This window comes from Apteryx rowi, unplaced genomic scaffold, assembly GCF_003343035.1.
Source record: "Apteryx rowi isolate R43461 unplaced genomic scaffold, aptRow1 scaffold_13, whole genome shotgun sequence".
Lineage (NCBI taxonomy): Eukaryota > Metazoa > Chordata > Aves > Apterygiformes > Apterygidae > Apteryx > Apteryx rowi.
The window spans coordinates 2,725,439-2,749,293 of NW_020447530.1; positions in this window are offsets into that span (position 1 = coordinate 2,725,439).

Sequence of the window (23,855 nt, forward strand, 5' to 3'; positions counted from 1 at the left end):
TATTTTAAAGGATTTTTTAATATTTGGGAAAGATTTGCAGATATTAATAGCTCACGGTTCTATGTAAGCGAACCATGTGCTACTGTTAGTCAAAAGGCAAAGCTTAGCGGGATATATTAGCAAGAGAGGTGGGGATGTTTAGTGCTGGTGAGGCCTCCACCAGCATCACACCTCAAGTTCTAGTAATGAGCACTATATTTTAAGGAAAGAAGATGTAAGAAAATGGAAAGAATTTGAAGGAGATAGACAGAAATGATTAGAAATCTAGTAAGCATAAACTGTTTAGAACAAGTCTGAACAGGATCAGGATCTGGACTGATACAGGGGAGAAGTATGTGGAGTGTGTTAACAGGACTTCTAATGTTGAAAAGGGGCCATAAATATGAGGGCTTGTTAGAGCATTGCTGTCCAGTTCCTGTCCAGTATTTCTCATGTGGAAAAATACGTGCCGTCAGTTTAATCCAATTGATTTCCAGTGTTGAGTATCTCACTCTACATAAACAGAGAGTCAGAAGTCAGTAGTGGTTTCCTCCACAGTTTTGGGTGAGAAGTTGATGTACAGACTAAATGACATGACCAGAAGCAGAAGAGGACATCAGTATGAGAACCTGGAACTGAAATCAAATCTCTTTGTGGTTAATGCAATGCCTGAGCTACAAGATCATCTGTCTTCTCCCAGGAGCCTTAAAATGCTGCAGCCAGGACTGCGAGATGGTCAATCTGCTGATAAATGCTGGTTTTCCAAGACTGCTCATTCTTCCTTAATTCTTATGTTATTGTCATGACATTGCACTGGATACGGCAAAGCACCATGGGCTCCTGTCTTTCCTCCTTGTCATAGCATTGGATGGATGCATGAACTTTGCAAAAGAATCTATTTTTTATGTATTTGTTCAACAAATTGGAACATATTTCTCAGCAGTGACAGCTGAAGTTTGCAAATATTTCCCATGGCCAGCTACAACTATGATACTTCAAGGAAGAGTCAAGCTTCTGTGATACTCAATTCCAAACATTATTCCTGAGATACACAGCAGAATAAACCACAGCCTATTTCATAAGCCACAACCCAAAAGTCGTAAACAATGTTCAGTGAGTGCATATAGGTATGGCACAAATTTCTTGGATGAAATGTCTGCCACTATATAATAAAATGAAAATCACTATTTTCAATCTCTCTCCAATGATGTGAAATAGATTTCACTATTGTCAAGCCAGTGAAAAATTCAGCTTTTGCATCTCGAAGTACAGAGACATCTTTCAATTGCTACTTCAGAAAAAAATGTGGCCTTTGATGAACCTTAAGAACTGCCATAATGTATTCCTTGCCCCGTTCCTGAAGCTGAGTTTGTAGAGAAACAGGATATAACAGGCCATTTACATTCACTCACACCCACACAAAGTATTTCCCTTAAATGAGGTAGCCAAGGAGCTGCTGCACTGAAATATAATGTTAGAAACAATCTCGGCAAAGATATTTTAAGCAAGGAGTGTGCCTAACAAGCCATTTCAGCTGTACTGAAAGTGACCCTTGAAACATTCTGTTTGAGCAACAGGAACATAATACAAACTTGACTCAGTACAAAATCCTGAAAGTCAGGCTTTAATTTTTCTGAAGCACAAGAGAGTGAGGGCTTTTGTTTCGCTGAATGCTGGAGAAGGCTCCAACTTCCCTCCAAAAATAACAATTGCAAGGCAGAGACTAAGCAAGTAAAAACTATGAGTAACTAATTGAAGACAAAGAAATCCCATTTAAAGCTCCAGTCTTCAGCTGAGTGCAAATTATGCAAGTCGGTGTTTTCTGAAGACATACCACTTTCAGCAAGGCTTTTGTTAGGGTTTTTTGTTAGAGTTTTTCTGTTCGGGGTTCTTGGGTCTCTTCAACTATAGCAGCCTCAGCGAGTCAGGGGTTCAGATCTTGAAATAGCCTTTTGGACAAATCTAGCTTGTGAAAATGCTGGAGAGGGCTTCCTTATACTGCACAGTGGATAGCTTTTATCTTTTCTACAAGTGACCTAAAGCATAGAAAGAGCTTGTGCACCGCTCACTTTGTGCGTTGACACATACATGAAGTACAGATAGTTTGGGTGGAAAAGACAGACACAGTAGGAGAGCTAAGTAGATCTACTAGTTAAAAAAGTTAATTGCACATGCCTCTCTTTTTCACAAGACAGTGAGGTCTATGATATACACTGTTTTGCACCTGGCTGCTCAAACCTTTGAAGTGATGCATGCCTGCATGTGGACATATGCACTTTGGGTTTTGAAGGTTCCCATTTTAGGTAATTTGAAACCTGCTCCTTAAACGAAATTAAAAACCATGGTTTTAGAATGAAAAATGAGTGTCCAAAAAGAGATTTGTACCAGTTTAATGGAATCGTTTGAAATTCACACTTTTCATTAACCTCTGCCAGTCTCCAAGACTAAAATGTCTTGTCTTGCAATGACAATTGCACAATTACTTTCTTATCTTACTCCACATACTCCATGCCCCTGGGTGAACGATGTCTGGATGCAAGGAATCACCGCAAAGCACTCCACATAGTTTCTGCCTTCCCGTGTTGTGGGATGATGAGGAAGGGACTTGGGGCAAGTGTTCAGGAAAATCTCTGCAGCCCTTGCATGGTTTATAACCAAGACTAACTCCAAATAGCCCAGGGCAGAAAGAACTATAACAGTCGCTTAATCTACACATCCTAATCACCAGAGACAGTCAGCAGCTTGTAGATTATTTAACCTTTTCTTGGGATCCAGCAAACTGTCTATCTGGATGATATTGGTCAGAAGACCTTCCTAAAAAAATTTGTTTCAATCAGCATGATTTTTTGAAAAATACCATATTAGTTTATACATTTCCAGTGACAGATGTATTTATACATTTCAAACAGCCAGTCAGTTGTCCCATTGGTTAATTTACTGTCATCATCAGGAACACGTATCTTATTTCTATTCTGAATTTGTCTGGTTTCAGCTTCCAGCCCATAGATCCTGTTATACATGAGCCTGCAAGACTCAAGAGCCCGTTATCTGATTTCTATTCCCTGTGTAGGTACTTACATGTTATGATCAAGTCATCTTTTAATCTCATTCTAAATTACCCACATTGTGCTCCTGCAGTCTTTTGCTATGAAGACATATTTTCCAATATTTTCAATGTTCCTGTGGTTCCAGTATGAGCCTTCTTCAATCTATTAACCTTTGCTGGGAACCGGGGACACAGGACATGACACAGTAATCCAGCTACGCTTGCCTCAGCACTAAGTGCCAGCGTAACAGAGGCTCTTTGCTCCTCCTCAGTAGTCCCGTGTGTGTCTCCTAGGGTTTCATTAGCCATTTGGACCACAGTGTTACACGGAGAGCTCTGGTCCATCTGATTATCTGCCATCTACTTTTCAGATCACTGAAAACAACAAGGTTTCCTACAACAAAGTTCTCTGCCTTGGAAGTATGGCCAAAGATCTCTTTTTTCATAACACAGGCTTTTGCAAAGTATTATTAGATCTGCTGCTTCTTTTCTTCTCAGGTACCAAGTGACATAAAATATTCTGTATGAGTGATTGTCCTTTTTATTGCCTGACACCCCCTGATCTTTATCCTTAGGTGTCAGTGATAGCAGGTCCCAAACTCCATCCCTAAGCCAGCTCTCTGAAAAGTAGCGTTAATCAAAGTAACCTTCACAGTAACCTCCAAATCTGATGTAACGATTCCTAGTGGCTCTTAGATATATAAGGTCACAAGGCTACGGTTGACCTGATTTTCTATGGGAAATAATGATGGGAAATAGTATCTAGAATTCAGGACAAAGAAGTCAGAACTGATGATTTCAGAGAACTGCACTCCCCTCAGTTATGTTTGTGGATTACATTCCTCTAATCCTCTCTTGCTCTCCACAAAGCCTCAACAACTAACTGCTTGTCAGTAGAGAAAAATTAATTTAGCATGTTATGAATAAGTCCATGAAATAAGTCACAGACTTTTGACACATCATTACTTTGGCCACCATGGACTGACCTTTGCAGGGCTGACCCATTCTTAATGAGGCTTTTGGATATGTTCTGCTTTCTCTTCACTTGTTCTGTCCCAGAAAGTTCATACATTTGTGCTGGTGCAATTGGAAGAGAAAACAGTCTTTCAAATGGGCACATTCTAACCTAAGCCTAAGGTGTTGGTCAATAAGGCTTTTAAGCTGAAATTCTTGGTGTGCAATGCCAAACCAGAGCCTTGCAGGTAGCAATGTGGAGTTATAAAAAGGAATATAACTAACAAATGAACTAGGCTGGGACCAAATCCTGTGTTATTCAGACTTTCAAGCTGTCTCCAGTATTAAAAATCTTTTTGATTTTCTTCTCAAATCTGATGAGGACTGGATAAATCCTACTTTCCATTAGCCATAAAGAGCTAGGTGTCTAGCATAAATTAGCTGTCTGAAGTCACTGGAGAGAGGAAAATACCTCCAGAAGACCAACCTTTTCTCTGGTCTTTGCCTGGAAGTGAAAAGAGCCAGTGTATGGGGAGGTCTATGTCTTTATGGAAAGGGCTAGATAACTAGGTAAGACCAGGTACCCAACGTTTAGATAGCTATCACTAACTGAAACGAAACTTCCTGAGTTTTCTTTTTGTTTGTTTGTTTTTTGTTATACATGCAGGACATGCATATTTGCACATGTAAATAGAATAGGATTGGGGAGCACTCTGATGCTGGTGTGAGGTTTCTTCTCCATCCCAACTGTGTGTCACATCAAATTATACAGATGAGGAGAAATCACATCTCCCTCAGCCTTTTCCGAGAAATTCTTCTTGCTGGATATAGCTGGTTGTGGTTTGGCTGGTTGCTTCTTTGTTTGTTGAATATATTATCTTTAACCTTCTGTAGTTGGTAAGTCTGTTTTCCAGACCCTGACCCGAGAACCATAACAGATGCTGGGCTAGAAAAAATAAAATTAGGCCAACTTTCATAGTATGCCTAAGTCATTCCCATATTATTTTGTTTTCTGTCATTCTCATTTAGCTCCATAAATTGAGTGTTAAATGATGACTTCAAAGACAAGAAAATCAATATATGTATATTTTTTTTTCTAAGGAGGCATCCATTTACTATAGCTCATGAACTCACAAAATCCAGACATTAACACTTTATTTTCAAAACTGCTGGCTCAAAACCCGCTTACAGGAGCAGTGTTTGTCATCAATGATTGTTAGTATATTTGCATTAATGTGTGTTTATAATCTGATATTGCTGCTCACTGCAAAACAAAATAGAAATATTAGTTCAGTGTGGAGAATAAAAGTGAGATTGGAGAAAAACACTGGGTTAGGCACAAACGATCTGAAGTTGTACGAGAAAAGCATGTTGCTGTCCAGGATCTGAATTTTTAATGGCACTGCTGTGGCTGCCAACCTCTTTCTCTGCTTCCTGCCAACACACTGAAAGATTTGTCAAGGTTTTTCTATCAGAATGCATTGCTTTGGCTCCGGAGGCTCTTTGCAATTTCTCTTCTATGGAGGGCTCAAACTTTTGCCTTCCCCAAATTTTCCCTAGATTCTGCTCCTCCACTTTTTACCTCTTCCAAGAGGCTAGTCACCTTCTTGACATAAATTATCTACTGTGCTAAGAGTCTTGGTAGCGTGAGGGTAGAAATTTAATTTGCTACTGCAGGTAGAAATCTTTACAATCTCTTTTTGGACTTTATCACTGTAGAAGTAGTTTGGGCTTGGACAGACAAGTGAAATCAGTGACTTATCGCAGCTTAATAAATGCATCGCTGCCAGCCAGGCTGAAGTAATTACCCACCGCGTGTGCTCTTCTGCAGCCTCCACCGTAGAGTAAACCATGTTTGATCCAAACACCTGCACGATCACTTGTTAGGTTGCCATAACGTAGTCTTTTGCAGCCATTTGTTCATATCCATTTTTGCCTGGTCTCCTGGGCATACCGTCACTGCGCTTTTTAGCTCTGGAATTTGCTGCAAAAACACTCTCCCTCTCAGCAATTCTAAAGCTTTTGTTCCTATGTTTCATTTCTGTAGAGCACTTTAAGCTGTCATAGTTTTAACAACTATCTCAAAACAAAGAGCGAGTCTAACCCATACTGTGATTGTTGCTACGCTTCAGAAACGTTGTTTTTTCCTCCCTAGCGCTTACTCTTTTTTTGACAGCACTCCATTTTTTCTGAGGATCAGGATCTATTTACTCTATTTGCAAGGAGGCCTTGAATCCACCTCTAAATCCTGACTGGGTTTCTATTCCAAATCCCTGCTCTAGCTCAACTAAGAGTTATAGATGCAATGTAGATTACTGGGGGAGGACCTGTGACCTGGCAGAAGCCAGAAGTTAGGCTAGATATTCTTTAAGCCTGAAACTTAACGACTCTTTTGGTCAACCACAACTAAAGATGTTATTTTCTTCTCTGGCCAGTTCAAACGCTACAAACTCTACTCTTTTTTCTGGATTTTGTGTTCACTTTAAAGATCAGTGCAGTGTGTCTGTCAGTAAGCAACATCACTGTCTAACATATTCCCAGGTATTCTTGGACACATATGTTCACAGATAATAAAACTGCATGTAATACTAAGAGCGAAGAGTTGTTCATCACAGATTTCTATCCTCAGGCACTTTTGCACTGCACAAAATGAGGTAGTTATGGCACTTCCCCCACCAGTCTCAGCATTGGCAGGCCATGGCACCAGTTATGTTTCCCTAGACATTTGGTCCTTGACTGCATGAACAAAGCATTGGAAGGAAAGCTCTGATTTATTGTGTCCACTCCAGGCTATTGTTTGCGACACAGACTCTCTCTCATGCAATGGCCAAGCTGACTCTTCAGGCTACATATTTTTTTATATATGTTTGAAATTCTGTCCTCTGTTTTCTGCTCTGGCAGTAGAAATCTTTTTTCAGTGACCAGGCTAACGTAGCCATGGCCAGTTTACCCAAATGCGTTCTCAGGAAAAATCCATCCTTTACCTGAAGCAGCCCTTTTTCCTCACTGGTCTTCATCCCCCTTCCACAGAATCACAGAATAGCTGGAGTTGGCAGGTACCTCTGGAGATCATCTGGTCCAACCCCCTGCTCAAGCCAGGTCACCTACAGCAGGTTGCCCAGGACCGTGTCCAGTTGGGTTTTGAATGTCTCCAAGGATGGAGACTCCACTGCCTCTCTGGACAACCTGCGCCAGGGTTCAACAGCCCTTACAGTGGAAAAGTTTTTTCTTATGTTTAAACAGAGTTTCCTGTAGAATTTCCCAGCTCTCTCAGCCTCTCCTCATGTGACAGATGCTCCAGTCCCTTATCCATCTTTGTGGCCCTTTGCTGGACTCACTCCAGCAGGTCCATGCCTGTCCTTGCTGGGGATCCCAGAGCTGGCCACCATGCTCCAGATACAGCATTTCCCTTGCGTTAGTCCACAGCAACCAGAAACCTGCAAGCTGGTTTTGCCAGGCAGAACAAGTAAAGCTCTTGTAGTCACCACCTACCTACCATCTTTCCATTGCCTGGTGATCCTGTACCTTGTTTCAGACCAAAAGGATGTTTTCTAACCAGATCCATATGCAGATTTCCAGATGAAGTCTCCTCAGGACATCACGCAATGGCATGAACGCACCTCTCTCTGTGGGGAGGTGACACGAAAGGTGTCATCCTTTTGCCTGGCTGCATCTCAGAGGAAGCTACGATCTATTTGCTTTCCTCCCCCTCCGCAAGTCTAACTTCCAGTGCCAAACACATTCCATGTTGCATCACCACCCCCAGTGTCAGAGGGCTGCTATTGGAGTTTTGTATAGATATTTATTTTGATAACTGTATTTTTAAGCTGGGAGTCAACTGCTCCTCTAGTGTAAAACTGTGCCAGTATCACTGCGCTGATCTTCAGTGAGTGAAGATGTGTCTTTGACTCTTTATTGTGATATGAACTTCAGTATCTATTCCTTTACTAATAGCAGAAAACTATTACCAGAAGGTCCTGCCATATGTAGCACAAGGACTAGTTAACAAACTAACCACAGATACCTTTTTAGTTAACTTTATGTGAGCCTAACAGATTGAAACACTACATTTCTTACAGTACTTAGTTTTCAGGGCTTCCAAGATAATTATTAAGAATGTCCACAATTCTACCATAAAACCCATAATTATTCCTTAGAGATGCCTCTTAGTGTTTGAAGGCTTTTATAACTATTGTGAAGTAAATACTGAAAGGTGCTAAAGGAGATATCATTATTAAAATAACAGAGCATGATGGCTTCTATTGTAAGCTCATATATGCTAAGATAAAGTAATACCTGCAGTCTAAATTTGTCTTAAATAAAACTTAAGAAATCATCATAAATAAATGTTAGATATAATTTCCCTTTCCACCTTTCCCTCATTAGAGAGTTTTGATGAACTTGCTGATACGTTCCAATCTGAACAACTCAATAAAATCTCATTCACACTGGTATTGAAGCATCATTGCAGAGACTTAAAATGGCTATATGGTAATAAGGTTCTCACTGTCTATGACAATATTTCAAAGACAAAGGTGCTTTCTTACTGACAACATATGATTCTTCTGCAGTTATCTCCTGTCAGCCATGGTGGGCCATCTTGATCTAGCCTGGTTACCTCTAACCTTACACAGCCTGTTTTCAAACCTGTGCCTAAGCTAAAAATTCCCCAACCCTCATATAGGCTATGAAGTAATATGTGGAGCACAGGTGCAAAATGTAGAAGAGCTGGAGCAAACAGATACGTGTTTATCACTGGATGCTCAGCTGAGGAATCAAAGTTGCAATCATACACTTTCCTTTTAATGAAAGAACACTTAATTCCCTTTTTACTTATCAATATCTCTCAGTTATGATGGTGATGGATGGATATAGGTAAGCAGATGGATGAAAACTCACTGCAGCTCACCTCTCTGCTAATATGCAGAGCAAATTTCCTCACTGTTGAAAGAAAGTAATTTTTAATTTGTTTATGAAAATGATATATTTCTTAAGGAGTTTGAGCTGTTAAAATCTTGTAAAAAGATGAGTTTGTATTTTGCTTCATCCTGCTTTCCTGGGAGCTGATTGATGTAAATAAAGTGGTGATTAACTAAAAACAATATGTGTTTTATTTTCCTTCTAATCTAAGACATAAACTTAAAAGCAGCTCCTACTTCTTTGTGCCATTTTGCTCTCCCATGCTACCTATCTAAACATGACTATTCACTTCTTTCTCACTTCTCTCCCTGCCCAGAGTTCAGTACCTCACCAGCATTATGCTTTATGGGTAGAGATAAAAAATTGTTTTAATCATGTCCATTAACTTCTTTAGAAACACACACTGACATACTCTATTAACTGTTCTTCTCCAGGCATTTTTCATTTATAGTGTCCAGTTCTTGATTCCAAGTCATTTAATTACTCTTGGTTTGTTATAAGGTCCTACTAAATCTCTTGACTTATGCAATGTGCCATAAATAAGACCTTTTTTCCACATTGCCTGCTTACTTTATGGCTTCACAGGTTTGTTGAGGACATCTGCATAAATATTTATGGGACCCTAATAGTCCACTTCCTATCTTGCTTGTGTACTATTTTCCCCGTGAATCAGAACTGGCAGTCACTGTCCCAAGTACTACACAATGTAATTACCTAGAGTATTAGTCTCCATGCATATTAGTCTTCCTCTTTTCGCACAGTCTTAACACTGTAAGTATTCATACATGAGTTATTGGGATTATTTGCAAAATAGGATTAAGACACAAGCCAAGATTTATTTGGAAAATTAGTCATCAGTCTACCAAGGAAGAAGGTCAGGAACTTCATTAAAATAGATTAATGTAGAACAACTGTTATCTAATAAGACTAGAAGCCTGGAGGAGCTCCTTGCTTATTGCAGAAATACCCTGCTAACATGCATTATTTGTGAGAGCAACAAAAGCTGCTTTAGAAACGCTACCGTGGAGGTCTAGAACATGACGGGAAATACATTCCCTTTAGCCACTCCGGCCACTGATGAATTAGTTCTTGCCTGAAATTGGCTTTCTGTCAGCAGGCTGAGGGGGACTTGCAGCGAGTGCGACAATTAGTGCTCCCCGCGGAGCAAAGGCAATGACAGTGCTGCGAATTCCTGGGCCGGTTTATTATGCAGCCTTTACGGCTTATCCACTCCACTCCAGGCTCCAGGGAACAGCCTGGATAATAATTCTGTAACTGGAGTACTTAACCTGCTTGCTTGGTTTGCAAAGCCGAGTCTTCATAAAGAAGCGACACGCGGGGAGGTCCGTTTAGAGACGGGTTGAGACGCGTACGTCGAGCGGTAGGGGCAGCGCGAGTGCGGCAGCGATTTCGTTTCTCCTTTCCTGCATTTACTAACCATTTCAGAAAGAAAACGCCCAACGTCTAACCCCCATTCCCTGAAGCTAACCAATTTTGAACAAAGCAAAAAGCTGCATAAAAAATTTCACCCAGCCAGAGATCTGCAGGTAATGCACATATACGTATTTACTGTAGCTGGTCTCAGAAATACAGGCACAGGGCTTATAAAAACCTAGGCATAGCTGAAATGGCTCTGCTACCTTTATTTGGTGTGGCAGTCCAACCAGGGGCAGAATTCCAAGGGGTGGCTGCACCTTTCGGATTACCTACTTCCATTTTTCTAACCATTGAAATGGTGTCTTATTTTGAAATACTAAATGTCACTGGGAACAAGGTAAAAACAGGCAAAGAAAAATCATAATCCACATAAAAAATTAATTATGTTGGTGTTTTATAGTTGTAAAAAAAAAAAAGGTATTGGTTGAGATTTAGAATGTGAGATTAAGACAAGACCTACCTGAAGGAAGCGGAAAATCAGGCCCTTACCAAAGCCAGCACTTTGGGGATGACTTGGGAAAGATGTAAACAACCTTGTGCCACAGCAAAGGAGGTTTTATAGCAGACAAAGAATCTATTTATGATAACAAATATTACTGTTTTAACTGTCATCAGCTGAATATGCTGAAGTTTGAGGGGAAGCAACTTTTCCCAACTACTTTTTAGCTGGAGCAGACTGATTAAATGGGTCTTCTCTTTCATAGCTCCAGTCTCCTTTTTTCAACAGCATCTCCTATAAACAAATCTCTGCGTCTTTACTGCTTATCCTTCAGGCAATATTTGTGCCAAAGAATGCACGTGGTCTGTAGGAAGTATACTGAGATCTATAGAGGCTCCCTGCTGTTTTTTTTGTGGTGGTACTTGGAAATAGCAAACAACTGCTATATTAAAATATTGTTTAGATTCCCCTGTCTTAAAAATAGAGCTGTTGCTTCTTATTATAGAGACTGTATTTAAACTTAAGCCCGCAGAAAGAGAGGATCTGAGACAGAAACACTGCTAGTGGCTGTGCTGAGCATCTACATGTTTGTTGTGTCCCAAGGCAGCGCAGAGGGAACACAAGTCAATTAAACTTCTCCTTCCCTCTTACTTTCTCTCCTATGTAATCCAAAGGTTATATTTTTACATTTTTTGAAGAATTTTGATATGCTCAGAATGTGTCTTGACCTCTTCCTGAAGCCCACAGGCTGTTTGAGTACTGGACATTTTAGATTCCAACCCTTCATATCTGTACATTCTATATTTACACTTTTTTTTTTTGGTAATTTTGTCAATCAAGAAAAAGACCGGTGCTGTCTTCTTCATGTATAATAAGTTCCTTCCCCAGGAGCCACAAAAATGGCCCATCTCATGCACATATTCAGAACGCATCCATGGGGGACCATCTCCAAAAACAAATCCCGCTGTGCCACTTAAATGTTATCTCACTCCAGCACGGCTGACAGCTGATTGCTGTGCAGGCCCTGCGCCTTGCCTGTCCTTTTCCATGTGATGAATGACAGCACGGACTGTCTTCAGCTACCTGACGGGAGCATGTCGAGAAGACAGAGCCACACTTTTCTCAGGGGCATGCAGTGGAAGGACAAGGGAAACGGCAAAGTTGCAACGTGGGGAATTCCAATTGGATATGAGGAATTTTCTTTTTTTCACCATGATGGTGGTCAAATACTGGAACAGCAGCCTAAAGAGGTTTTGGAGCTCCTGAAGACTCAACTGGACAAGTCCCTGAGCAACCTGATCTAATCAGGCCTGCTTTGAACAGGGTATTGGACTAGAGAACTCCAGAGGTCCCTTCCGACCTAAACGCAATTCTGTAAAAACTGTCACTACTGGAAACGTGGGTTAGCTGCTTGTGGAGGAGAATGAACAGGTCACATCTCTCATAGTGGATATTTCATGAAGCAGGTACCTCAGGGCTAGGTCTTATGGGAAATCCAACCCATAGGTTAGCTGTGAGCACATCGAGCACCTGAAACTGCACTGAAAAGAACACATAGCAGCAGAACAACTGTGTTTTACAGAAAATCCTGGTGCACTTGCAGAGGAAGCAGGAGATCCCAACAGGAGTATTTACACCCAGCAAACACTCCCATTGGCATCAAGTTTACCAAGATAAAGCCCCACTTGCTTTTCCTACGCCCTCATCTATCCCAGTTTCTCAGATCTTTTTATGAGAAGCGAAGAGGTAAAGCCTTATAATCTGCTCATGATCTTCAGTAGGGTGTTGTTCTGAAGGGAGGAAGAAAAATTGAATATTCATGACAGGCTTGATTTCTGCAGTCTATCTGATGGTAATTTAGTCACGGGGGAGAAAGTGGTGTTTCCCTAACAACAGAACCTTTCATCTTGTCCATATAATGGCTGCAGATAAGAGATCTGCCCTTCTTGTTCTAAGTATCCTGACTTTTGTTCAGTTATTTTCCTCTCTCTTTCTGACATTATTAGGCTATATTATTTGTACGTACTCTTTAATACAGTAGCACCTGGAAGTGCAAAATTTGGAGCAGGACCATGTGCGCTAGGCAGCACAAAGAAATATACAGAACAAAGAGATATTCCCAACCACAAAGGAATTAAAATCTGATAGTCAACAGAATAATATAGGTAAGTGAAGTATGCAAAAAAATTAGGATAGTTTAGGTCAACGTCATAAGCCAAGGTTTCAGCTGCCCCACAGACATCCAGTTTTGTGGATATTACAGCAAAGGCAGGGTCTAAGGAATATAGGACAGATGAAGTCCTTCCCCATCCTTATCTTTTGGTTATCCAGACCCTCTCTCTGCATACTGAGTTTCCCAGCTCCTCACATCATCTAATTGAGTCTATCTAGTACCCCGTATCCAGAATACCCCCACTACTTCTTTCAAACGCTCTGCATCTAGTTCATAGCCTTTCACTCTCCATCCAAAGGTTAGGCCACTCTGTAAAAGCCCTGCTCTGCTGAAATTTGGGATTTGTCTAGGTGTTATTAAGAATATATATTACAAATATACAAGCAATAACTCTCTCATGTTAATCTCTGAGGGCAGAGGGCCCTCAGAAGGAAATAGCTAAGGAGAAAGACCCAAATGAATATCCGTAAGAATCACAGAATATCCATAAGTCACCAGTGTGAGAGGGACATTAAAAAGGTAAATGTGGTCAATGCTAGTTTTGCACCTAATTCAGAAATCAGACACTTCATGAAACCACATGATCCTTATTCTGAACATGCTTGAAAACTTTCCCTGGAACCAGGCCAATGGTACAAAATCCATCTATCCTAAATTTGTTTGGATGTTGGGTCTGGTAAAATGAAAGGGAAATATATCTTTTTAATAAATATATTCAAAAGTGGAAAAAAAACAGAATGGGAATTGAATTATTTAAACTAAAGGAAAATGCTGGTACAAGAATTAATAGTGTTTGAACAAGCCAGAAGGACTCTGGGGCTGGAAATTAGAAGAAGCTTCAACTGGCATAGGGCAAGGCTCTGGGAGAGACTTCCTGTGGGAGTATCAGCATGTGTAGGAAATTTGTATGCTTGTAGTTAGAAGACGGAGTTTCATAAGTTTTCTGAATGAGATTATAATACATGGTTGCCCAAAAATAAAAGGGGGCTAGATTTCTGTGCTGGCTTACATTTGTTACGTTCCATATGCGTCTGTTGGGTATAATGGACAACTTAGTGCATAATCTCCCAGGGCTTAGAGTGCTTTCCTCCATGCCTGTGCAGTGCATGCAATAAATTATAAATAGCAGTAATAATTTGTGAGATTCCTGTTTCATTTTGCAGTTATTTATTGGCTTTTCCCATAAGAGACTGGCTTGCTGGAGCTGGGAGATAAGCTTGTTAGAAACCATAGCACAATACTTTGAACACATGATTTATGTGTTTTCAGGCCAATACTGGGTAATCAGCTTATTCTGAGTTCCATCCAGCCAACTTCACTTGTACTTTAATCAAACCAGCTGTGATCCACCTGGACCACAGGTTTCTAAAAACTTGTCTGAGCAAGTAGGGCCAGATTCTTAAGGGTGTAAATTAACTTCCTACCACCGATGACAGTGAAGTATTGCTGACCTACACCAGCTAAATAATTTGTCCACAGTCTGCAAGTGTAACAGAGCTAGCACCACTAATAAAAGGTGGGTAGATAATCATTTATTTTAATGAATGGTGTTGATGCATGGTTTAATTTTTTGAATTCATCAAAAACAATATTTAGGACTTAATGCAAAAATGATGTATAAGGTATTGTTAATAAAATCACCACCAATTAATTTAGCCCCTGAATCAACCAAGCACTTAAACATGGACTTACTGTAATGAAATGTCTGTGCATGCTTAAGTGCTTCACTGAATTCTGATTTTAAAGTTATATTTACTTAGATATACTTACCAGGAAGCTAAACTCCTTAGACTCCTGACCTAAGGATTCTTGCAGGGAAATCTGCTCACCATGCTACTTTCATTTCTGGGAATGAAAAGGAGACATCAAAAGGAGTTATTTATAGTCAGGGCAACTTTGCTGTTTCAATTCTCTGCTACGCTCTTTGTCCGCAGTGTGTATCAGCTTGGACATCTTTCCATTCTGCAGTGTCCAACCGCTGAGTCCAGCTCAGGCCCCATGGCAGGTGGTGATAAGGAGACTATGGTAGGTCCCCTATTGCTGCAATGGAGATAGCAGGGTCAGTTGAAGCTAACTGGTGAGGATTTTGAGGTATTCCTGCATTTCTGGAGGGTAAAGTCAAAAAGTACAGTCAAGCAGTGTTTCAGAGAGTTACAGAGAAAGTGGCTGGTTCAAAACTCTAAAATGGGAGGCTTTCCTCTGGGGCTCAAAGACAAGCACTGACCGAAGCTGTTCTTCCCAACGCCAGGGATCTACCTGATAGAGAAGCCCCTTGTCAAAGATCTGACTTTTCTTTGGGAAATGGTGGGTTCTGGGCAAGGCCATAATACGAGGTGAATGGATTTGGGCCAGGTGCCGAAAGGCAACACGTCCTGATCTGTTAATGAGTTCACAAGTACAAACAGTTAACAAAAGGCACCATATCCTTATCTGTTAATCCACCACTTTGCTAATTTGTTTCTGAAACTGTAGTTGGGGTTTTTCCCTTAATGAGTGCCAGTAGTTTTAAATGTGGCATCAGCATGATGAGAAGGTTTGCATGGTTAGGTTCTGCAACAGCCTGCCAGCAGAGATAATTGGTACAAAAAGGCTAATTACTTTTAAAGGTGGAGTTCAATCAATACATAAAACAATTTCTATGCTGTAGCTTCCTGAAGCAGTGAAGTGTTGAACCAGTGATCAGGATGAACCTTAGCACCTTACGTCCTGACTGCTGGAGAGCCACTGTCAGCCCAGCCACCACCGTCAGGACATCTAATTCCTCCTCATCAGTATCCTGGGGCTTAAAGAACAGGGATAGCGCTCCAGAGAGACAGTGGATGCAGGGCTAAGTTGGGACTATGATAACAGATCACCTTAACTGGGAGCAGAATCAAGCTGTTAAACCCTGACTGAGGGAAACATCCCTATTTTGGAAAGCTTGGAAGCATTTTTGTGAATAGTGGGGACATTCTCCAATGCAGGAGCTCTCACCATCTGTAACAAGAGTTGTGCAGTCGTGCTTAGACCGCTGGCACAACGTGAACCCTGATAAAAGCGAGCTCTGTAACCCTACTTCTTAAAACAGTCCACTAGATCCCGGCAGGCTTTGCAGCAGTACGCCCTTGCTCAAGAGATGGAGTGAGCTGTAGCTCAGCAGTTGTCTTTCAGAGAGCATTCAGCCTTTCTTCTCAATCCCACTGCAGCGCAGGAGCAGCTCTGCTTCCCAGCACCCGGAGCATCGAGCTACCGGCAGTCTGGTACGTTATTACCTTACCACACCGCTGGCCTTTCGGTTGCGCTCTGGAGCTCTGCCTTCTTTTTATATCCAGTGTATTTGCAGGAGTTAGCTGATCCACTCTGATTTCACAGAGTCTGATCCCTCTGATGCCCCACAGGGTTTTTCGTTGGGCTCATTTTTATTCAGTCTCTGCAAGTTTCCTTTGACTGAGATGATCTGAAGATATGGATAAGAGATCAGTTTTTATGCAGATGACATGCAGATTTATGTGAAGTTCACTCCTAATTATTCTTTCTCTTCTTCTGTTTTATCAGTTTGTCTTGAGGACATGGAGGCGTAGATGTCATTTTTTTCATGGTCTATATTTAATACTCCTAAAACTTGAATATTAATTGTTGGTTTCAGGCATTGACTTAAATATGCTGCTTCTTTCTCAAAATCTGACTACGGCAACAGTTATCATGGTTGACTGGGACAGCGAACAATTCATCCCTTTTCAGCACGGTAGTTATGCAGGTGCTCAACTCAGTCACAGATCGCATCGGTATTGGCCCATAGTTGCAACTACACTAAATATAGACCTGAAAATGTAGGTTGATTTAGCCCTTGCTTTCAGTACTTGTACTTTTTCAACAAAGAAATACTAAGTTAAGAAAAACATGGAGGTGTATTTTGCCTTTCCTTTTCAGAGGGGAAAAAAAAAAAGGTGTTAACCAATGCTTTAATAGTTCTCCAAATAGTTTTCAGGCATTCTGTGTTTATTGGCATACCAGCTGTTTCTGATAACAACTTGACATCAGAACAACAGGAAATGACTACAATTCCTTCTAACAGTAGTAAATTCCAACAATGACATCCAATTTTGATCTAGGTGCGCAAATCACTGGTAGGTGTCATAAATCAATGCAGCAAGTTAAATGCCTCTTATTCAAAAAGAGCAGCTGAGCAATGTCTCAGGATCCCTGACACATGTTATGTTGAAGGATTGCTTTTTCTAATAGTTCGTAATGAAAAATGGATTAATGTTTCTGCTCATGTGCAGCACCATGCTACAACACATTAGCAGCTAAAGAATTTATTTTTCAATTCCAGATGTGGAAATGATCACTGAACTGAAATCTAGTGTCTGCCCTATCAAGGGCAGCTCAGTGCTCAACGGTACTAAATCACCCTCATATTTTTTTTGTAAGGACAATCTACAGGTGAGAAGTCCAGCTGGTCATTTTGGTACATCACTGACCAATGACTGAAGAAATCATTAATAAGTAAATATATCTCTGAATTACTGCCAGTACTGTTGATATTCTCTAGAATATCAACACTTTGAGCCTGTGAAAATATTCATAAATGAGCAAGATGCCATAAGTTTTATAAGCAGCCCTTGCTCTGGTTTCACGAATATGACTCACTTCACCAGGGAACTCTATTATAAAAGCAAGGGGTTTTTGCTTTAGAAAGAACAATGCAAGAATTATATAGCAGTCATTCAAACGCCTCCTTTTCCTTTACAAAATCTGCAAGCCTTCTATTCATCATCTCTTTGCTTTGCTGTCCAGTGATTGTAACACTTATAACCAAGAGGGAGTAAATAACATGTTCTGTGTAAAAAGACCTTTGCTGCAAAATACATGAAAAAGGTATATAAGCTAAATGTCACAGTAAGTAGTCATTCTTTTCAAACAAGAGCTATAGCTAATTTCTCCAAGAGGGAGGTGCTATGCTATTTCTGTATGACTGAATTAGTCAACTAGCAAATGAATGGGAGAAATAATATCATTAAATGTTATTTCTTCCCCATGACTAACATACTATTATAAGCCAAGGAAGATTGGACAGATGGATGGAGATTCACAAAGCTGCATTAGTCATTTGCCATTTTCAATCTCTCTATATCCCCAGATCATTGAGAATAAATATGCAGGGAGAAAAACTCAAGTAGAGTAAATCAGCATCTTTCCCTGGACTTAATCGAGTTCTGCTGATTTACTAGCACACGATATTCTGAGACACTGTTTCCTGCAAAAAAATATTTATAGAACAGTTGAGAAATCAAATATCATCAGCATGAAATGTAATTGAATTTGATAGTATTACTAGCAATGGAAATGCCACAAAGTTTATTCAAACACTTCTTGCTGGTTCTCACCCCATGTTCATATCTTGAGAAAAGTCTGAAAGCAGCGTGAAAACAAATGATGCGTGTTGCAGGATGGTTCCGACCTGCGCAGCATTTTTGAGGTGAATAAATAAGAATCATGTGATTACTGTGTTTATTCAGCAGAGGGCCAGGTGGGATCACAGCTGAACACGTACTCCATTGAAATGACACTGGGTGACATCCTGGTCCTTCCACTCATCTTGGGAAGTGGTTTACTCATTCGAGATTCTTATTGACATCAGCATCGCTAAGTACAAGGTCAGATGATCTTCAGCAGGATGATGAAATATAAGAACCTGAGTTATTGGATATTAGAGCTACCCATGGGGGGAAAAAAGGGTGTAGCATTTTTCTAGCAGATAATACTGTTTTTTTGAAAGAGAAATGTTTCGCAAGAGCCAAGTTCAGTGATTTTCTGCTGGGGAAGGGGATCAAAAGAATTTACATAAAATCAACAGAAGTCAGTAAAAAGGAAAAATTTTCATCTCATGTTTTGTTATAATTTATTAATAATTGCAGTTAATTTATGGATATTATATTTCATATTTATATTGTATCTGATATTTTGTGTTGTACTGGGGAGACCAATCCAGAAGTTCTGTCTTTCATTTTCTTAATGCTGAAAACTATATTATTTTAATATTTTTTGCAAAATGAATTGCTTTGGTTTTGTTTGTTTGGTGGAGTAGATTTGGACATTTCCAGTTTTCTTTCTGAGCTGTAAAAGAAGAAATTTTTCTAAACATTAAAATTCTGCTGGGGCAGTTTTCTAACTGATGCCATTCTGAGCACAAATGGGCAAAAAACTTCCTGTAACATATATTCCATTTTGTTTGTCTAATGAACTCACTTTGAGCACCTTTCCTCTGTTCTAATGACACTGCTGTCTCATGGAGACAACAAATTCAGAAAGCAAAAATCCTGAATTCATAACTATCAGTTCCCCCAGAAGCTCCACTTGAAAATTTACATTTATCCAGTCAAAGAAAAGACCATACTATGTGACCGCAGACCATACTTATGTCTGTGTCCAGCAACACAACTTGCATTTTGAATATTAAATACTTGGATTGTTTGCACATGTCATGCTGACCAAGATCTAATTTACAGATTTTTTTTGGTGAATAAGGCAGGGTGCACATTAACTATATATTTTTTGATTTTAACATAATTCCTATTGTCACTGTAGTATTCTTATGCATTTGAACCTTAACTTCACATTTCCTATTTCTCCAGTGTTTCACTAATCTTTACCTAATCTCTTATTCGCAAACGGGAGCTGATCATAAGGCAGTATCATATCACCACCATCATAACTTCATTTAGTTAAAGCACTTCTGCAGGAAGTTTATAATTTATTAAAAACCTTTATCTATTCTTTAATCATCTCTTCATTGTAATTGATCCACTAGAGCTCACAGAAATTCTTCCAAGAGCCTATTCGAGTAAGATTGCTTCCGAACAATGAAAAGTATAAAGGAGCCCATTAAAATTCCCCTTGGCCTTTTTTCCGTCATATAGAGCTACAGGGTGGGCTTGCCCGTTAAGAGGATAATAGCGGGTCGTGGTGCTCGGAGCAGGGCGTTTTGGGAGAGGCACTTCTTGGGGGTGCTGGGGATGTGTTGCTGCACCGCGGCCAGGTGGAGAAGCATGCCGGGAATGAAGACGAGGGCAAGACTGTGCCTCTGAAGGACGAGGGGATGGAGATGCATGGAGAGGCGAGCTCTGGGAGCTCACACCGAAAAGGGGATGAAGCCAGAAAATGCTTTGGAAGCTGTGGAGGCTGAGAGATGGAGATCCCTGGGCGCGAAACGCCTTCTTGGGACCCCGACGCTGTGGGTTATGGGGAGCGCGGGAGGGAGGTTTGCGGGGRACGTTGTGCCCCACGCCAGCTGGGCTTGTAGCAATCACCAACATCTGCTTGCAGCAGGGCCCAAAAGGAAAAGCGTGTTGATGAAGTGCAAGCGCAAAAGCCACAGCGAAAGGCCACGATCCTGCCTTGCTTTGAGAGTGCTGGATCATTAGCTGTCAACGCGCTAGGGATCTGAAGCTGTATTTCATTGAAAAAAAGCACCCAAACTTCAGATCATTACCTGGACCTTCTCAGGCAACTTGAAAGAGGAAAATTTAGCTGATTAGCTCAAGTAAATTATCTTCCTTATAAGCCTCTCAGCAATTCTAGTTCAGGTGAGCCATGTGAAAAATAGCACCTATTTACCCTTCTGTTGCCATTCTCAACATCAGCTCTTCAAATATTAAAATAAAATTTTCAGAAATGATCACAAAGTCGTTTTTATCATCATATTTTTTTTAAGAAAAAATATACCACTTCATTCTTACTTGATTCTTAGTTCAGAAGCTTAATTCGTTTCTCGTGTCCAAGCTTCAACTCTGGAAAAGCTTTTCTTGAAACTTATCTTTTAAATCAAAGCTGGGTTTCACTTTTTGTCTCTTGGTTTAAGCAGCAGAGACTTTCAGAGAAATAGATGTCGAGAGCCACATGAAAAAATTGAGTCAGATTTGACAACATTTTAACTCCTTTCCCAAGTTAAGTGACAGTTCTTGAATTTCTCCGTTTTTTATACTTCTTTTTCCTGTCTTTGCAGGAATCTGAGAATGCCCAAAAATGAAGATCTACATTTGATTAGCTTTTATGCTCATTTGAATAGAAAAAAAGAAAAGTTTGGTATAGATGCAGTTCTAATAACGTGCTAGAATAGGAGGGGAGTTTTTCCAACTTTATTCAAATCCTCTCATCTCTCCTTGCAGAGAATACGTTAATATTTAACTTAAAACTCAGCACTGCAGCATAGTATATTCTCTTGACCTTGAAACCATAAAACCCAGAGCAGAGATGGAAGAACACAGGCAACAGAAACCTCAACTTCTATTTAGAGAAATGCTTCAGCCAACAGGCTTGGACAGAGCACAGCAATATTGTCTGACCCCTGGGCAAAACTCAGCCAGCCTGGCAAAAACGTTAAACAGTGGGGATGAGGGAGGAACTGCCCCTGCACGGAAACGTGCTCCGATGGCTTGTGTAACCGGCGCAGGACCTGAGGCCACCTATGTGACTTGTGGCCTGTTCTTCATCGGGATTTTTTAAAATAAGCCCTGCTAAACAGCAGCGGGGAAAATTAGACAAGGAGTGCAGCGCTTGGATGTGTAGGAAGCCCTCTGAGAAACTGAAATGTTCTTTTTCCAGCACACAAATTTTCTTGTTTCCGAGGTTAGCGCTAACAGGAGGTGACATGAGCTCCGACAATAAGATGCTTTAGTTAATAGAACTTAGTTAATAATACCCAATCCTTGGCAAGTGTATGTGATGTGAAATAACGACAGGGAACCTTGCTTACCACTGAAACATTTGGAAATGTTGCTTCTATGAAAGACAGCTTATAATTCATTCAGGCCATCTTCATGTTTTCCCTACACCTGCGAGGACGCAGTCAGATGCTCAGACATATATATAACCTAATTGCTAACAAATTATGTAATGCGCAAGGTTTAGATGTTGGCTGTTAAAACTTTTTCAAATGGCTTTCTCCTGCAACAGTTTTTTAAAGCTCTCCCAATCCGCTTGGAAGATGATGTTCCCCAAGGATCTGGTGTCTCACTACAGAAACGAAGTTGGTCCCTGATTGACCGGCGGGCAGTAAATAGCTATCGTTGCCAGAGCCTCAGCCATTCACGCTAGCAGTGAGCTCCACCAGCTCAAACGGGAGTGGGAATTATGTGGTTGTTTCCAGGCAGAGTTCAAGTAGTGCCAAACCAGCGCGTTCCCAGAAAATCAGCCTAGCACTGATAGTCAAATGAATGCTGCTCAAGATCCCCTCCGTTAATACAGCTGCAAAGCGGTTTTGTTCCAGCGTTATTTTTTCTCCCTAGGAGTTCTGAGAAAACATTTCCTCTTCTTAGGGTTTTCTGTCACTTGTTTTTAGTGGAAAAACTCTGACTCGGCAGCTGATGTCCTCTGGGAAGGTGCACAGAGGTGGATGAGAGAAGAGACGTATTTCTGTCCCCCCCCAGGCTCCTCCTGTCCAAGCAGTTCCCATCATCCCGGCCAGGCTGTGCCTCCTGCCACGACACATCCCCACCATGGAAAGCACGTTCCCCTGTGTACTCTTCCCTCAACTCCCAAAGGCCTCCAGGCCTGGACTTGTAAATTCCCTGTTGAATTGCAGTGAGTGAACGGCACCTGGATCTAGCTTGTGCTAGTAGAGGTCCAGCTCCCACCACCAGCTCTCCCTAGCACCATGCATCACATGGGAACGTGAAGGGCAGGACCCGGGTGGCTGTGAACCACGTGCAAGTCTCAGGATGGGAAAGTGGCCTTTCCCAGTCTTTTGGAGGTGCTGGAATTACAAAACTGGAAGGTGGAGCTTCGGAGACTCTGCCAGGGCCAAAGGACCTGAAAGCATGGTGTCATGGTCATGCGCTCTTCTCACTTTTCGTCTGACACACGCAACGAAGTCGTATCAGGTCAAGTGACAGACACTAGTCTGGCATTGCCACCGCTGTGACAGGGAAGGATGATAGCCCTGGGCTGAAGTTAGGACATAAATCCTCCAGCAGGACTCCAGCTCTGGTGCCTGCTCCAAGGTTGCAGCACGGTGGCCCGGCAGCTCCCAAGCTCTGCAGCACGACCTGCCAGAGCCCTCACAACGCGCTGCCGACCATCTGCGCCCGGCACCTCCAGGCAGAGGAGGCAGGTATGACCCTGCACTGCCGACAGCAGGAGCAACAAAAGCCACCGATGGCAAATGCAGGAGGTAGAGGCCAACCTGCTGGGAGCAAGTGCAGGGAAGCCATTACCTAAGTCTCAGGCTCCAGAGAAGGGCTTTGCACTGAGACACTGCAGTAACAGGTATTCAAGAAGGTCCCAGATGCACTGGTCATGATCCCCCAGTCTGGTTACAGTTCATAACCATGTAGGCAAAAAACAGAGGCAAAAATTCCCCTCATGCAGTGATTCTGCTGCCAGACTAAAAACACCCTCGATTTGGTGGCCCTGGAGCAGCCCCAAGAGCATGGGATCAAGCCCACCACCACCACCCCCTGCTCCCAAAACAGAGACCTTCAGCAGGCTGCAAGTTCAGCTGCCAGCAGCTGCCAGCTCTCTTTTAAAATCCCTGGGCAGGCAGGCAGTCAGAAATGGTGTGCTGGCTTTGACAAGTTGCAGCTGTAAACTATCTGCTAGCCAATGCACTGCTGCTGGCTTTAAAAATATAAATCAGATGCTCAATTTCTCATCAAAATTTTAAATCAAATGTCAGGTTGAGGACCAGGGAGAGCTGGCAGAAAGAGGGAGAGCTGCATTATCTGGACACAGTAGGGCATTAGTGAAAGAGCACTTCTGAAAAGCAAAGAACATTAGGCTGTATTTTTTGTCTTTGTGTGAAAGCTTCTAACGACAGCTTTGATGCTAAAATGAGAGGGAAAACTATTGCCAGATTGAGTGTTATTTATTACAGGTATTACTGAGGCACTTTCAAATTCACTGAACACCTTGAACAGATTGCCTCTTCT